The following is a 16,661-nucleotide window of genomic DNA, read 5'->3' as shown; positions in this document are numbered from 1 at the left end:
CGATGTAAGCAGAGCATGTCGTATGAGAAAAATAATAAGTTTATGACTAGTTGCATTATTGAGTGTATGGCATGTAAGTGTGTACATTACGTAACATAATAGTGAAAATAAGCATATAGTAGGCAAACGAGTTCGATAACGCGTATGTAGGTAAGTTCTGTGCATCTTAAGCATTCTGACATATGAGAACATTCTGTGAACTTAGTTAATATGAGCTATGTGTAGAGTGAAATGCGTAATGGTCATATAGGCGTAATTTGAGTCCGGGCATAGAAGGTCATATGAGAAAAAGTTCACAGTGAATGTCGAAGTTTTGCTATGTATATCAAATGTAATGCGGCGCATAAGTACATTAGTTCTATAATAGTATGAAAATAATATGGTCATAGATTTTGATCACTAAACGGTATAAAAGGTAATGGGTGTTAGTGGAACGTCATATGAAAATAGTGCAACTGGTGAATGACTATGTAATCAAGTAAGCTTCATAAGTAGAAGCATTAGAAATACGTGTCACAATACCTCATTATAGGAAGGCAATATCGATTAGCAAACTTATCGAGAATAATGACAGTTTGGCATTTTTGTATTATTAAATTAGTGCCGGCATAAATCATACGTAGAACTATATATTGGAAAAATTCATAGCATGAAGGCACGTGTCTGCTGTAATATGTTAAGTTGTAGTTTAGGGATGCATAGAAGCTTAAATTTCACAGTGACATATAGATGACATTTAGGCCCGGCGATTATCGTTGTTAGTCCCTATCTAAGTTTCGACCATAATCCACCGAGACCATATAGCTTACTTTCTTGTTGTTGTTGGTTTTACTGTTTCATCTATTAAATTTACGGGCACGTTGCGTAGCTAGAGATATCCAGGTCGGTGGCATCCTTATTATCGGCTTGAAGGCTTCGCTGCGTGCTCCACGAAAAGCTCAGCTAGGTTCTTGATCTGTGCGGCACCAGGCATACACGCTGGACTGAGAAAGCAACTCTCTACAAGTGAGGTTTATTATGACGAGTTGACCTGCCAAGTGAGTGCTGTGCGGCATCCAGCTCAACATTGGCCAGGAACTCTTCAACGAGCTCTGCCTATTTAGGAGGCTATCCTTAAGCTGCTTGCGGCTCTGTTAAATACCCTTTTTATCTCTAGGATTTCTGGATAGTGAACCATTACTCGTCGCAATGGTCTCATCCTCAATAAACTAGCGAGGCGATCTCTGAAGACCAAAGGTGTAGGACCCTCGTTGGTGTAGGTCTGGCAGGATTGGTTCTGGGGAACATTGCACCTGCCTGCGTTATGCATGTGTTGCGTGAGCTCGTCGGATGGGTTGTTCACTTGCTCGGTGTGGTAAGATCTGCACTGGTTGACATTTTCGTTAGGCCAGGCTTTTGTAGGATTGCAGTCTCGTTGACTCCTCTTGATCATCCTGGGATGTGCAGCTTTTCTCAGTGCAGGGAGGTCAAGCCGCAGTTCCACTGCGCTGTGTCGGAGAAAATCCGCGTTAGAAGACAACGAGACTTTGGCACTATCAAATCCTTTGAGAGAGGCCATGTCCAGGGTTGGGAATTTTGGTCGGATCTGTTGGCCAGTAGGTGGGCTCTCCTGTGGTGTGGTATACGATGCTCCTGCGCTGGATGCACCTAAGTAGCGCTTCCTTTAGGTTTGCTGACTCTCGAGCATCCCCACCATCGGTGCTTTGCGTTGAAATCGCCCCCAATTAGAAATCTGTTACCCAGACTGCTCAGCAGCAGATCAAAATGCCTTGTCTGATACTCTGTGTCTGGGGGGTGAGGTAGACCGCGAGCGACTGTAAAGGTCGCCTAGTGGGCTGGGCAGATTGACTTGGCACATTGTACCCAGTCTTCCTCTAAGGTACTCAGCTCGTTGTACTTATATGCCCGCTTTAATAATAATTTGCCGCTCCGCCATGAGCTCTGCGCTAGGGTGGTCAGCGTGGATGATGTTCATACCCGTGAAGTCGGATGTATGATCTATTGGAGAAGTGAGTTTCGGAGATGAGGTATGTCTTGTTGTGTGTGTGGATAAAGTGTTCACTTCTGGCCGGCTTTTAATCAGGCCTTAGCGTTCCCAGATCGTTATGTTTATCCCGTTTTGCATAATGATTTGCAAACGGTAGCAAGCATTGGGTCATTGACTCATGACCTTATTCCATCATGCGCTCAAATACATGTCCTCCATTCTGGCCATTGCCGCGTCAAGGGAATTGCTTGTGGGATTAAGTTTGGCGTTGGGATTAGGAATGTTATCTAGTGTGGGCAGCGTTCTTGCTGTATTGCATAAGCTAAACATTTGGTCGATTCTGCTTGCGTTGGGTCGATCTTGCTGAGTACAACGGTGGTGAGGTTGGCAGGCCTGCCTTAATGGCAAAAACACTCTTTCGCTCTCTTGTAAGCTGGACAGCCTTTGTATGAGGCCGCATGTGGGCCCTTGACATAAAAGGCGACAAGGCCGGTTCACTGGCGTTCTTTTGCATGTCAGCAGTGGAGTTGCTCGTCTCCACACTTTACGCAACGATGGTCGAGGTGGCAGTTATCTCTGTATGCCCGAAGGCCTGGCAGCGGTAGCATTACGGGACATCGTGAATGTCGAGCGGCATTCAACCGTGACCATGGTTGCTGCATATCCGTTGATCTATATACCTCCTTATTTTTTGGCCGGCTCCAGACTTACGAATAAGAGGTTTAAGAGGCTTCTTTGTACCCCTTTTATTGGGATTGTGGACATCCCTGACCTTGTGCCCGTGGCGGCCGAGTACCTCTTTGATGTCTTCCAAATCGAATCGAGTGGTGGAGGCCTAGTATAGAATGACCACCCGGTAGGCGCGTTATCTCGGGGTTGAAAGGTGTGCCATCTATTTTTACTATCGCTCAAGAAAGTCTGCTCCAGTTTGGTAGGCATCCTTATATGGGGTGTCATGCTCGAATGAAGTATTCTGGCTGGCTTTGTATGTGACCTCTACATCTTTGCCTAGGCGCCAAGATGGGCTTAACAGCCAGTCCTTGATGCTGGTTACATCCGGCGATGAAGTTTGGCGTGCTTGAGTTCCCTTGATCATCAAGGTACATGACCTTTTGGTATGTCTTAGGTAGCAGCTGGTGTCTTCTTCGTAATCATCACTTAGAATCTGTTTCATCATTCGTCTCAGATAGGATTCCGAATGACGTTATATTTCACGTCTGCTGATTAATGTCAGCTCATGGCTGCCTCGCTGGTGCTGAGTCTTGTCCTCCTTATCGGCTTGATTAAATAATCTTGCGCTTTATTTCTCCAGGCTATGAGTCGCTGGAGTCACTATTTTTGCTTTGATGTTGCCCTTCTTTCAGGCGGCTGCACTTGCCAGCTCATTACTGAGAAACTGACGCTCTTCGAATTGTTGAAGGAGTTCGAATTCGATATAAGCGTTGATGTTTTGCTATTTCCAATGGTTCGTGTCTTGGGTGATGTATTGCGACTTTGCTAAACAGCTGACACAGTGACACGGCGTCTGCCTGAGCTATTGGAGTGGTTCGTGCCTTGCATAGCGTTTGATGTTTTTTACCTATTTCGATGTTCGTGTCTGAGTGATGTTCGCGACTTTCTAAAAATAATACGAGCTTTTAGCTTTATTTAAATTAAGTGCAGGGAACTTTTTCACGCAGCTGGCTCATACTTGGGTAAAGTGAGAAGCAGCTGTGCTGCTGCGTGTCACAAAACCTATATAGTTGTGATGATGTCGAGCTCGGGTGGTAGATCTTGCACTATGAGACATTTCAAACAAGTGAAGCAGGCTATGACTAGGTATATGGAAGTGAGTCTTGCTCCTTCTGAGTCATCTGGGGATATTGCAGCTTTTAATCAGGCAGGGAGGTTCAGCCGCAGTTCCACGTTAAAAATCGGAGAAAAAGCGTCCGTATTATTAGAATTAGTGCAAACGAGATACGTTAGATGGTACTATCAAATCCTTAAGAGCATTGTCCAAAACGTGTCACAACCTATACATGGTGGCAGTGTGTGCTATCACGTTATATGTACTTGGATGCATATATATCAGTTTGCATATTAGTAATATTAATGTTATTATAATTAATATTAGTCTCATCGATATAAAAATTGATAACTATTATATGGTTTATAATTATTACTATTATATAAGCATTATAATGTATTAATGTCTTTTTCAAAAGAAGACGGTGTTCGTAGCTAAAGAATTAATATTTGTGAATAATTGAAAAATCCTCTAGAGACACTATTGTGGACAGAGGTTTTTACTAATATAATATTGTCTACACGTAAATGCAGAATTTAGATAAAATTATCAATTTGTCATCAAAATAAAATAATTTTTTATTCAATTAAATGAATTTAAATCTTATAAATATGCATGTGTGATATAATATATTTAGTAAGTTGAAAATAAAATGATATTTTTGAACGATTATATGCATATATATTTTATATATAAGTATATATATTATATAAACAATTGTGAATTATAACTAGCGAACGTGAATGCTATCTAATTATGGCCACATTCGTATAGTACATGTCAAGTATATAACATATATATATATACAATTATTGAATATTATCGTTTGTTATCAAAAATATTTGTGAGTTGTCATGTATTTTACATATTTGAAGATTTATGTAATTATATTTTAAATATATTTACATAATGAAATGAACATTATTCTGGTTGATCCTGCCAGTAGTTATATGCTTGTCTCAAAGATTAAGCCATGCATGTCTAAGTACACACGAATTAATAGTGAAACCGCAAAGGCCTCATTATATCAGTTATGGTTTCCTTAGATCGTTAACAGTTACTTGGATAACTGTGGTAATTCTAGAGCTAATACATGCAATTAAAAACACGGACCTTCTGGAACGTGTGCTTTTATTAGGCTAAAACCAAGCGATCGCAAGATCGTTACACTGGTTGAACTCTAGATAACATGCAGATCGTTATGGTCTCGACCGACGACAGATCTTTCAAATGTCTGCCCTATCAACTTTTGATGGTAGTATCTAGGACTACCGATGGTTGCCAACGGGTAACGGGGAATCAGGGTTCGATTCCGGAGAGGGAGCCTGAGAAACGGCTACCACATCTAAGGAAGGCAGCAGGCGCGTAAATTACCCACTCCCAGCTCGGGGAGGTAGTGACGAAAAAATAACAATACAGGACTCATATCCGAGCCCTGTAAATTGGAATGAGTACACTTTAAATCTTTAACAAGGACCTATTGGAGGGCAAGTCTGGTGCCAGCAGCCGCCGGTAATTCCAGCTCCAATAGCGTATATTAAAGTTGTTGCGGTTAAAACGTTCGTAGTTGAACTTGTGCTTCATACGGGTAGTGAACTTACAATTGTAGTTAGTACTTATACCTTTATGTATGTAAGCGTATTACCGGTGGCGTTCTTATATATAATTAGGTACTTGTACTTTTTATATGTTCCTCCCTATTTAAAAACGCTGCATTAGTGCCTCTTCATCGAGTTTTATTGTGGGGCCGGTACAATTACTTTTGAACAAATTAGAGTGCTTAAAGCAGGCTTCAAATGCCTGAATATTCTTGTGCATGGGATAATGAATTAAGACCTCTGTTCTGCTTTCATTGGTTTTCAGATCAAGAGGTAATGATTAATGAAGCAGTTTGGGGCATTAGTATTACGACGCGAGAGGTGAAATTCTTGGACGTCGTAAGACTAACTTAAGCGAAAGCATTTGCCAAAAGATGTTTTCATTAATCAAGAACGAAAGTTAGAGGTTCGAAGGCGATCAGATACGCGCCCTTATTCTAACCATAAACGATGCCAGCTAGCAATTGGGTGTAGCTACTTTATGGCTCTCTCAGTCGCTTCCCGGGAAACCAAAGCTTTTGGGCTCCGGGGAAGTATGGTTGCAAAGCTGAAACTTAAAGGAATTGACGGAAGGGCACCACCAGGAGTGGAGCCTGCGGCTTAATTTGACTCAACACGGGAAAACTTACCAGGTCCGAACATAAGTGTGTAAGACAGATTGATAGCTCTTTCTCGAATCTATGGGTGGTGGTGCATGGCCGTTCTTAGTTCGTGGAGTGATTTGTCTGGTTAATTCCGATAACGAACGAGACTCAATATATTAAATAGATATCTTCAGGATTATGGTGTGAAGCTTATATAGCCTTCATTCATGGTGGCAGTAAAATGTTTTATTGTGTTTGAATGTGTTTATATAAGTGAGCCGTACCTGTTGGTTTGTCCCATTATAAGGACACTACTTCTTAAATGGACAAATTGCGTCTAGCAATAATGAGATTGAGCAATAACAGGTCTGTGATGCCTTAGATGTCCTGGGCTGCACGCGCGCTACAATGAAAGTATCAACGTGTATTTCCTAGACCGAGAGGTCCGGGTAAACCGCTGAACCACTTTCATGCTTGGGATTACTGAACTGAAACTGTTCACATGAACTTGGAATTCCCAGTAAGTGTGAGTCATTAACTCGCATTGATTACGTCCCTGCCCTTTGTGCACACCGCCCGTCGCTACTACGATTGAATTATTTAGTGAGGTCTCCCGGACCGTGATCACTGTGACGCCTTGTGTGTTGCGGTTGTTTCGCAAAAAGTTGACCGAACTTGATTATTTAGAGGAAGTAAAAGTCGTAACAAGGTTTCCGTAGGTGAACCTGCGGAAAGGATCATTATTGTTTTAATGCATCTAACCGTTAATAAATTAAATTTGTTTTTCTCTTTTAGGGAATTGCAATATTTAATAAATTATGTAACTAATAAATATAAATATTTTATTCAATCATATGAGATACAATTATGCAAAATATAATAATTTAAATTAGCTAAAAACCGTTTGTCATGTATTATTATTATTATATACTGTATTAAGAGTGTTTTATGTGTTTTGGATAAAATAAAAAAACTGCGTGTATATGTACCATAATATACATGCGTTGCAAAATGTATGTGCATATTCCAGTGCGCATACATTGGTTCGCAACACCTAAAGAAAAACAATGTTGTACCTGTTTGCAGGTTAACGCTTTACATATGTTGATCATAATAAATAAATTTAGCTAAAATATACTTGTCATATATCTTATTATTATCGATTATGTAAAACTAAGACATTTCGCAACATTTTATTTAGGTATAAAAAAAAATTTTATTGAAGGAATTGATATATGCCAGTAAAATGGTGTATTTTTAATTTCTTTCAATAAAAATATTATTGACGTAATGAAATAAAAAAAAAATTGTATCACTCTAAGCGGTGGATCACTCGGCTCATGGGTCGATGAAGAACGCAGCAAACTGTGCGTCATCGTGTGAACTGCAGGACACATGAACATCGACATTTTGAACGCATATCGCAGTCCATGCTGTTATGTACTTTAATTAATTTTTTAGTGCTGCTTGGACTACATATGGTTGAGGGTTGTAAGACTATGCTAAATAAGTTGTTTAAAAATTTTTCGGAATTTTAAGCACATTGTATATTATTGGATAATATAAGTGTGAATCTAAAAAGTTCTCGCTTAAGATATTCATAATATGATTAATAAATGAAATACTAAAACTCTGTTGCATGAGAAATTTGAAGAATTATATGTTCTTTATTCATTTCAAATAATATTGAGGAATGTCTAGCATAAAATATATTATTTTATAAACTAGAATTGCCTCTTATTAACGAATATGGTATAAAGAATAATTTTGTGAATATTATGGACCTTCAAGAAAAAAATAGTATATTTCAAAATAGGCAGAGAATTGTCTATAAGTGTAATTAAACAACCTCAACTCATATGGGGACTACCCCTGAATTTAAGCATATTAATTAGGGGAGGAAAAGAAACTAACAAGGATTTTCTTAGTAGCGGCGAGCGAAAAGAAATCAGTTCAGCACTAAGTCACTTTGTCTATATGGCAAATGTGAGATGCAGTGTATGGAACGTCAATATTCTAGTATGAGAAATTAACGATTTAAGTCCTTCTTAAATGAGGCCATTTACCCATAGAGGGTGCCAGGCCCTGATGTTTCCAAAGAGTCGTGTTGCTTGATAGTGCAGCACTAAGTGGGTGGTAAACTCCATCTAAAACTAAATATAACCATGAGACCGATAGTAAACAAGTACCGTGAGGGAAAGTTGAAAAGAACTCTGAATAGAGAGTTAAATAGTACGTGAAACTGCTTTAGAGGTTAAGCCCGATGAACCTGAATATCCGTTATGGAAAATTCATCATTAGAATTGTAAATATTTAATCAATATTATAACGATAGTGTGCATTTTTTTCCATATAAAGGACATTGTAATCTATTAGCATGTATGGAATTTATCAAACAATTTTGATAAGAGTTTATTTAAATTAGAGTGCTTGCATTTTAACATAAAATAAATTTCAAAAATTTGATAAAGTGCTGATAGATTATATGAGTACAGTGCGTTAATTTTTCGGAATTATATAATGGCATGATTATCATTGATTTTTATGTTTATTATAAGCACTTGTATGATTAACAATGCGAAAGATTCAGGATACCTTCGGGACCCGTCTTGAAACACGGACCAAGGAGTCTAACATATGTGCAAGTTATTGGGATATAAACCTAATAGCGTAATTAACTTGACTATTATTGGGATTAGTTTTTTAACTATTTATAGTTGATTAACGCAATCCCGGGGCGTTCTATATAGTTATGTATAATAATATTTATATTATTTAATGCCTCTAACTGGAACGTACCTTGAGCATATATGCTGTGACCCGAAAGATGGTGAACTATACTTGATCAGGTTGAAGTCAGGGGAAACCCTGATGGAAGACCGAAACAGTTCTGACGTGCAAATCGATTGTCAGAATTGAGTATAGGGGCGAAAGACCAATCGAACCATCTAGTAGCTGGTTCCTTCCGAAGTTTCCCTCAGGATAGCTGGTGCATTTAACTGTTGTATAAAATAATCTTATCTGGTAAAGCGAATGATTAGAGCCTTAGGGTCGAAACGATCTTAACCTATTCTCAAACTTTAAATGGGTAAGAACCTTAACTTTCTTGATATGAAGTTTAAGGTTATGATATAATGTGCCCAAGTGGGCCACTTTTGTAAGCAGAACTGGCGCTGTGGGATGAACCAAACGTAATGTTACGGTGCCCAAATTAACAATACTCATTCAGAAACATGAAAGGCGTTGGTTGCTTAAAACAGCAGGACGGTGATCATGGAAGTCGGAAATCCGCTAAGGAGTGTGTAACAACTCACCTGCCGAAGCAACTAGCCCTTAAAATGGATGGCGCTTAAGTTGTATACCTATACATTACCGCTAAAGTAGATGATTTATATTACTTGTAATATAAATTTTGAAACTTAGTGAGTGGAAGGTACAATGGTGTGCTTAGAAGTGTTTGGCGTAAGCCTGCATGGAGCCGTCATTGGTACAGATCTTGGTGGTAGTAGCAAATAATCGAATGAGACCTTGGAGGACTGAAGTGGAGAAGGGTTTCGTGTGAACAGTGGTTGATCACGAGTTAAGCGGTCCTAAGTTCAAGGCGAAAGCCGAAAATTTTCAAGTAAAAAAAAGTAACTAAAATTTAATATTTTGTCATAATTAAAAAACTTGAATAATTTTTGAACGAAAGGGAATACGGTTCCAATTCCGTAACCTGTTGAGTATCCGTTTGTTATTAAATATGGGCCTCGTGCTCATCCTGGCAACAGGAACGACCATAAAGAAGCCGTCGAGAGATATCGGAAGAGTTTTCTTTTCTGTTTTATAGCCGTACTACCATGGAAGTCTTTCGCAGAGAGATATGGTAGATGGGCTAGAAGAGCATGACATATACTGTTGTGTCGATATTTTCTCCTCGGACCTTGAAAATTTTATGGTGGGGACACGCAAACTTCTCAACAGGCCGTACCAATATCCGCAGCTGTCTCCAAGGTGAAGAGTCTCTAGTCGATAGAATAATGTAGGTAAGGGAAGTCGGCAAATTAGATCCGTAACTTCGGGATAAGGATTGGCTCTGAAGATTGAGATAGTCGGGCTTGATTGGGGAAACAATAACATGGTTTATGTGCTCGTTCTGGGTAAATAGAGTTTCTATCATTTATGGTAGTTTCTTGTTCCCCGGATAGTTTAGTTACGTAGCCAATTGTGGAACTTTCTTGCTAAAATTTTTTAAGAATACTAGTTGGGCAACCAGCTAGTTCTTTTAAATTATAACGATTATCAATTAACAATCAATTCAGAACTGGCACGGACTTGGGGAATCCGACTGTCTAATTAAAACAAAAGCATTGTGATGGCCCTAGCGGGTGTTGACACAATGTGATTTTCTGCCCAGTGCTCTGAATGTCAAAGTGAAGAAATTCAAGTTAAGCGCGGGTCAGGCGGGATAACTATGACTCTCTTAAGGAGGATCAATGGGTCTGCAGAAGGGGAATAATGGTTCATTTATCAGCAATGGCAAGTGGACTACCGTCCTTCGTTAGTCAGATCAAGTCGACTCATAGGCAACATGTGCCCCACTTAACTTGTGGCCTCCTCGTGGTGTCCTCCGGGTGCTGGACCGATGTAGTTTCGGCAGCAGCGAATATGAGCGGCGAAAGGGGCCATTGGGTTACCACCTCCGATGGTCCTGAAAAACTGATGGTGCAAACTTAAATAACATGCCTCGGATAGCTGAAAGTTATTCAGTGAATTCTCCTACGGCATCCGTAGGAGCCCATCAGGGAAGGAACGTAGATGCTAATCCAGTTGTTGGACATCTATGTGTGGAATGCGGCCGATCTTTTGGAACAAAGACCGGTTTAGGCGTCCACATGTCGCGTCAGCACAAAGACAGGCTTGATGAGCTTCGTACGCGTGTTGACGTGAAAAACCAGGTGGTGTGAGGAAGAATTGGCCATGATGGCGAGGAAGGAACTTGAGCTCATAGCAAATGGCGAGAGGTTCATTAATAAAAAGCTGGCGTTGCATTTTCCAGAACGCAGCGTCGATGCTATTAAAAAGTGTCGACAGAGGGATAATTATAAGGCAAAAATCGAGCAGCTAAGAGGGCAAGCGGCTCTTATCCCCGAAATTAGTGAACCACAAACCATTACGCGCCGCCCTAGTATAAGTGGGCTTGAGTCTTCTTCTTCAATGTCAGAGTCGGTTCCAATCACACCATCGATACATTCGGACGACGTCCTCATGCGGATACTGCGGGGCTTCGGCCCTGTGGGATGTAATCGATCGTGGAGAGTCGAGGTTCTGCAATCTATCATTGATGGAGCGCAGACTTCGGGCAAAGAAGCAACTCTCCAGTGTTTGTCTAACTATCTCCTGGAAATTTTTCCGAATCGAAACGAAGGGTCCGGTTTCGGCGAGAGTCTTTCCTGAGCCTCGCAATAGGAGACAAAATAGAAGGCAGCAGTTCGCTAGGGTTCAGCGTAACTGGGACAAACATAAAGGTCGATGCATTGGATCCTTGCTTGCAGGACCCGACGAGTCGGTAATGCCAAACCAAGAGATTATGGAACCATACTGGAGAGAAGTCATGACACAGCAGAGCCTTTCCTCTTGCAATAGCACCGTGCCCCATATGGGACACTTGCTTGAGGGGGTATGGTCACCTATTACGTCTAGGGACCTGCAATTGCATCAAGTGCCATTGACTTCTTCTCCCGGACCGGACGGAATATCTCCAAGAACTGCCAGGAGTATTCCCAGTGGTGTTATGCTTCGCATAATGAACCTTATTCTCTGGTGCGGCAAACTACCCACACTCTTCCGAATGGCTCGAACCGTTTTCATCCCGAAGACGGTAAGAGCATCCCGACCAGAAGACTTCCGTCCGATATCGGTGCCTTCTGTCATAGTTAGACAACTCAATGCCATCTTGGCATCTCGATTGGCCTCATCAGTCGATTGGGATCCGCGTCAGCGGGGGTTTCTTCCTACTGACGGTTGCGCCGATAACGCGACAATAGTTGACTTAATCCTGAGGGACCACCATAGACGTCATGCGTCGTGTTATATCGCGACACTTGATGTCAGCAAAGCGTTTGACTCTGTGTCTCACGCAGCGGTAATTGACACCCCTATCCGCGTATGGTGCACCAACGGGTTTTGTTGACTACGTACGTAGCTTGTACTTGGGAGGTGGCACTAGTCTCAATGGTAAAGGCTGGAGATCAGAGGAATTCGTCCCTGCTAGAGGTGTGAAGCAGGGTGACCCTTTGTCTCCACATATGTTCAACTTGGTCATCGACCGGTTTGCTCAGGTCTCTACCGGACGAGATTGGTGTCAGTGTCGGAAATGCCAAAACAAACGCTGCAGCGTTCGCAGACGATCTGGTGTTGTTTGCTTCTACACCGAAGGGCCTTCAGGCATTATTGGATACCACGGTCTCCTTTTTGGCGTCCGTTGGGCTGACCCTAAACGCTAATAAGTGTTTTTACTGTTAGTGTCAAGGGGGCAACCGAAGCAGAAGTGTACTGTGATCGAATCACGGAGCTTCTGTGTAGGTTCGCGCACGTGTCCAAGCTTGAAGCGTTCGGAGGAGTGGAGGTATCTCGGCATTCAGTTCACTGCGGACGGGAGGGCCCGCTACAATCCGACTGAGGACATTGGTCCCAGATTGGATATCATATCGCGGTCCCCCCTGAAGCCACAGCAGAAGTTATTCGCCCTCAGAACTGTCCTCATTCCACAGCTATATCACAAGCTAACCCTTGGTAGTGTGGCAATAGGCGTTTTGAGAAAGTGTGACAGACTGGTACGGTCGGTCGTAAGGAAAATGGTTAGATCTTCCTATGGATGTGTCAGTAGCATTCTTCCATGCCCCCCACACAAGTGGGGGTCTCGGTGTTCCCTCAGTTCGAAGGACAGCTCCAATGCTGCGCATACAGAGGCTAACGAACATAAAATGGCCCCACCTCGAGCAATCCGAGACGGCCAGTTCGTTCCTTAGTGCGGAAATTCGGAGGGCCCGAGATAGGTGCAAGCATCGGGAGACGCGGCTCTGGATACACGCCTTTTGATCGATTCGTACTGGGCGGATAGGTTGCACTCCTCTGTTGATGGTAGCGGTCTCCGTGAAGCAGGGCGTTATGCTCCGCAACACGGGTGGGTTGTCGCACCCACGCGTTTGTTAACTGGAAAAGCTTATTTGAATGGGATCAAACTGCGGATAAATGCCCTACCCACGCGGTCTCGTACCACGAGGGGAAGGCACGAATTGGAGAGGCAGTGTCGTGCAGGATGTGATGCTCCCGAATCACTAAACCACATTCTGCAGAAGTGTCATCGTACGCATGGGAGGCGGGTGGCTAGACACAACAGTGTAGCTAATTATCTCAAGCGGGGACTTGAGACGAGAGGCTACTCTGTCATTGCTGAACCAAGTCTGCAGGGAGAGAACAGGATATATAAGCCGGACCTGGTGGGTTTCCGACCAGATCACACTATAGTGATCGACGCTCAGGTTGTGACTGACGGACTTGATCTTGACCAAGGCTCATCAGAGTAAGGTTGAGATCTACGACAGACAGGACGTACGAACGGCTCTGGTTCGGGATTATCGGGCACATGAGGACATTAAAATCGTTTCTGCTACGCTAAACTGGAGGGGCATCTGGAGCTATCGGTCGGTAAAACGACTGAGAGCACTGGGAGTCCTTAACGCTGGTGATAGCAATATTATCAGTACCAGGGTGGTAGATGGCGGAGTCTGCGGCTTTAAGACGTTCATGTTCCATACTGGATATCGCCAAGGAGTGGGTTAGCACCGAGGTTTACTTTCCTCATTGAAAGTCAACTACACTGGCCAACATCTATTGTGATACAAAGTAAAGGGAAACAGTCATATGACGTGCCATTCATATATGGCATTGTTGTGTGGGCAAATTCATTTCCTACAAAATAGCCAAATGCCTCGTCATCTAATTAGTGACGCGCATGAATGGATTAACGAGATTCCTACTGTCCCTATCTACTCAGTCTGGTTTCAACTGTCGAGCTGAACAGACGTGTTAGCGGGTTCCTGCATTTCGTAGTGTTTTTGCGATAACAGTTATTTGTTATCTCTTAGTTAGCGGGTAAAAGTTTTCGCGTGTGCGCTTTGTGCTCCTCATTCGCTGTGTGTGCGTGTGAGCAGCGTGGAAAATCGTCGCGCGTCGTTGAGAGTGTGTGCGTGCGTGTGCTTATTTTAAGCGCTATTAAAGTAAGCTTAGTTTCGAGTGACCTACTTTCTGGTGAGTACAGTTGAGTATTTTAAGACTTGCAAAAGTTTTTAGATGCCAGCGTGCAAGCCGGCCGTTGGTGCTGGGGGGAGTGGTGCGTCGACGGACGACCTCCCTTCGGTGGCTGACGGGAAGGTTAAAGCGGGAAGGCGGTTTCGGCGTCAGCAAGGAAGCTGAAGAAGGCAGCTTCTTTAGCTTCCTTTTGCTGATGCTGGGTTAGGTGCTGAGTGTATGGGAGCCGCTAGTGGTGGTGTCAGCGCTACTACTAGCGTGTTTACGCGTGGCTGAGGAGAATCTGGTTTCGGCAGATTCGACCCCGATGTGCTCACTTTGGGGAGTATGCTAGAGAGTTTAGGGCGGCTGAAAAAGGCAGCAGAGGCGTTGGTTGCTTCCATTGAGCAAGCCAGGGCCAATGATGCGCAAGGGAAGCCCAGTAAGAGAAAATGAAGGCGATCAGTAAGGGACGTGCTCACGCTCGTTGTCTGCTGATTGTGGAATGCAAGGCAAAGGCGCTGGTTAGTGTAAGTTGACTACCTAGCGGGAATGGAGACGCTGCTAGTTTTCGCAGATGGCGGAAAATGAGCGTCTCCGAGGACGGTTGGGGAGGCTCGCGCTCATGCGAGTAGCGGCCCCTCCAAAGGGCCTTTCCGAGTGCCAGCGCCGGTTAGCGGGTGCTCCGCTGCGTGCACGCGTTGCCAAAGGCGGTTCCAGAGTCGCAGCGCCGTCTATACCCCCGAGACGCCGAGACCTAAGCCAGTTGAGACATGGTCCCCTCGTGGTCCCAGCAAGACTGCGAAGACCTCAAAAGGAAGTGGTTGATCAGGTGGTGAAGAGGTAGGTGTAACCTGGGTGTACGGGTGCACGAGGTTCGTCCTCTTCGGATGGTGGTGCGATTAATTCGCACTCCATCCGTTGCAGAGCGGAGAGTGATCGCAGGAAACGCGAAAATTTAAAGAGGTGGGGCTGGAAGTGAGTGTGAATGTCAAACTGGGGCCTAAAAATTGCTGGTGACGGGGTCAGTCGCAGATTACTCTGGTACGAATTCCATGAGTGATCTTTTCGAGATGAAACCTCAAGGACAGCATGTCTCTTGAGGCCTTCAAGAAAGGCGTCCGTATGGTAACAGAGCCATGGCCTGTGACTGGTGGTCAGCGTCGGTCAATGTTGTGTTGGAGGGCGATGGCATGGCCATGCAAACTCTGCTCGATGTTGGCCGCTGCTACATCAGTGGTTTTCATTCCGCTTGAGGAACTTTTGACCCGGTTTCTGGAGCTCTTCTTCCTTTCCTGGGCTTCGAACCACAAGGTAGCGGACTGCAGGGGCCAAGCACGATGTCTGTCGGCGCTGTGGTCAAGTGGGCCGATCGGTAGCTAAGTGTACCAATGCACTTAGTTGCCGGACATTGTGCTTTTAAATGCGCAGCCTTCGGAGCATCTTATGATGTCTCTGGCTGCCCGATATATAGTGCGATTTGTCGCGAGGGCCAACGCTAGACATTAATATGGGCTAGCAAAGTCCTTCAGTGAACTGCCAGCGGTCATATGCAGTTATGTGCGATGTGGGCGAAAATGATGTGTGAGAGAGGCAGTGTAGTGGCCCTGCTGCAGGGAGCCGTATGCAACCGATGGTTGCGTACGTGGCTTACCCGCGCACGCATGCGCGTGTTTTCACTGACAGCAGGGCCAAGGCTGCGGTGGTGGTGAATGATGTTGGTATTGAATGCACTCTGATGTGTTCTACCGACTGGGGGGGTGTGTGTGTGCCTTAATGGCAATTTTGGCAGGGTGTTAGTTGTGAGTGTGTATTGCGCGTCGGGGAACCCCTCGAGCCGTATATAGCGTACATGGATGAGGTGCTACTACTGGCGAGTAGCGATCCGATCATCCTTGGTATTGATGCGAAATGCGTCGTCCCCCGTGTGTGGTTCAGTAAGATGCCCAGACACTCGTTCTGGGTATCAGAACCACAGGCGGGGTGAAACGCTAGCCGAGTGGGCCGTGTCCCAAGATGTTCGGGTCGTTAATCAACCCAGCGTGTGGTATACCTTTGATGGTCCGAACGGGAAAAGTGACATTGACGTCACCCTTGTGAATGGAAGCAGCAATGCGTGTGTTTCATTTTGAGTGGAGTGTTTTAGGTGGGGTAGGGTATAAGTGATCACAATCAATTGAGATTGTGTTTGCATATACTCCCACACGAATGAAAGTGTTGGGGGTAATTCGTGGAGCACTTGTGGTGTGAATTGGGCCGCAATATGGGCTGTTTATATGTGAGGCGGCAACGCAAGTTCCGCTTAGCACCTTCAGTGCAATGAGTGTTGACGAGCAGGTCATGTGTGTGAATAGGTGGATGACGGGTGTGGAATGATAGCATGCTTCGGAGACACCGCAAGGTGAATCTTAAGCGTGTTAAGTGGTGGGAGCGAG

General features: G+C 43.8%; 1 non-coding gene across 1 annotated transcript; it reads left to right on the top strand.

The window, feature by feature from the left end:
- The first annotated feature begins 7,268 nt into the window (after nucleotides 1–7,268).
- On the top strand, nucleotides 7,269–7,447 carry LOC117577184 (5.8S ribosomal RNA). Its single transcript, XR_004573069.1, has one exon. It is a non-coding gene; the product is annotated as a 5.8S ribosomal RNA (ribosomal RNA).
- The last annotated feature ends 9,214 nt before the right edge of the window (nucleotides 7,448–16,661 follow it).

The sequence above is a fragment of the Drosophila albomicans genome, unplaced genomic scaffold (genome assembly GCF_009650485.2).
Source record: "Drosophila albomicans strain 15112-1751.03 unplaced genomic scaffold, ASM965048v2 utg000074l_pilon, whole genome shotgun sequence".
In the NCBI taxonomy this organism is placed as follows: domain Eukaryota; kingdom Metazoa; phylum Arthropoda; class Insecta; order Diptera; family Drosophilidae; genus Drosophila; species Drosophila albomicans.
This window is presented reverse-complemented; position numbering and strand designations above follow the sequence as displayed.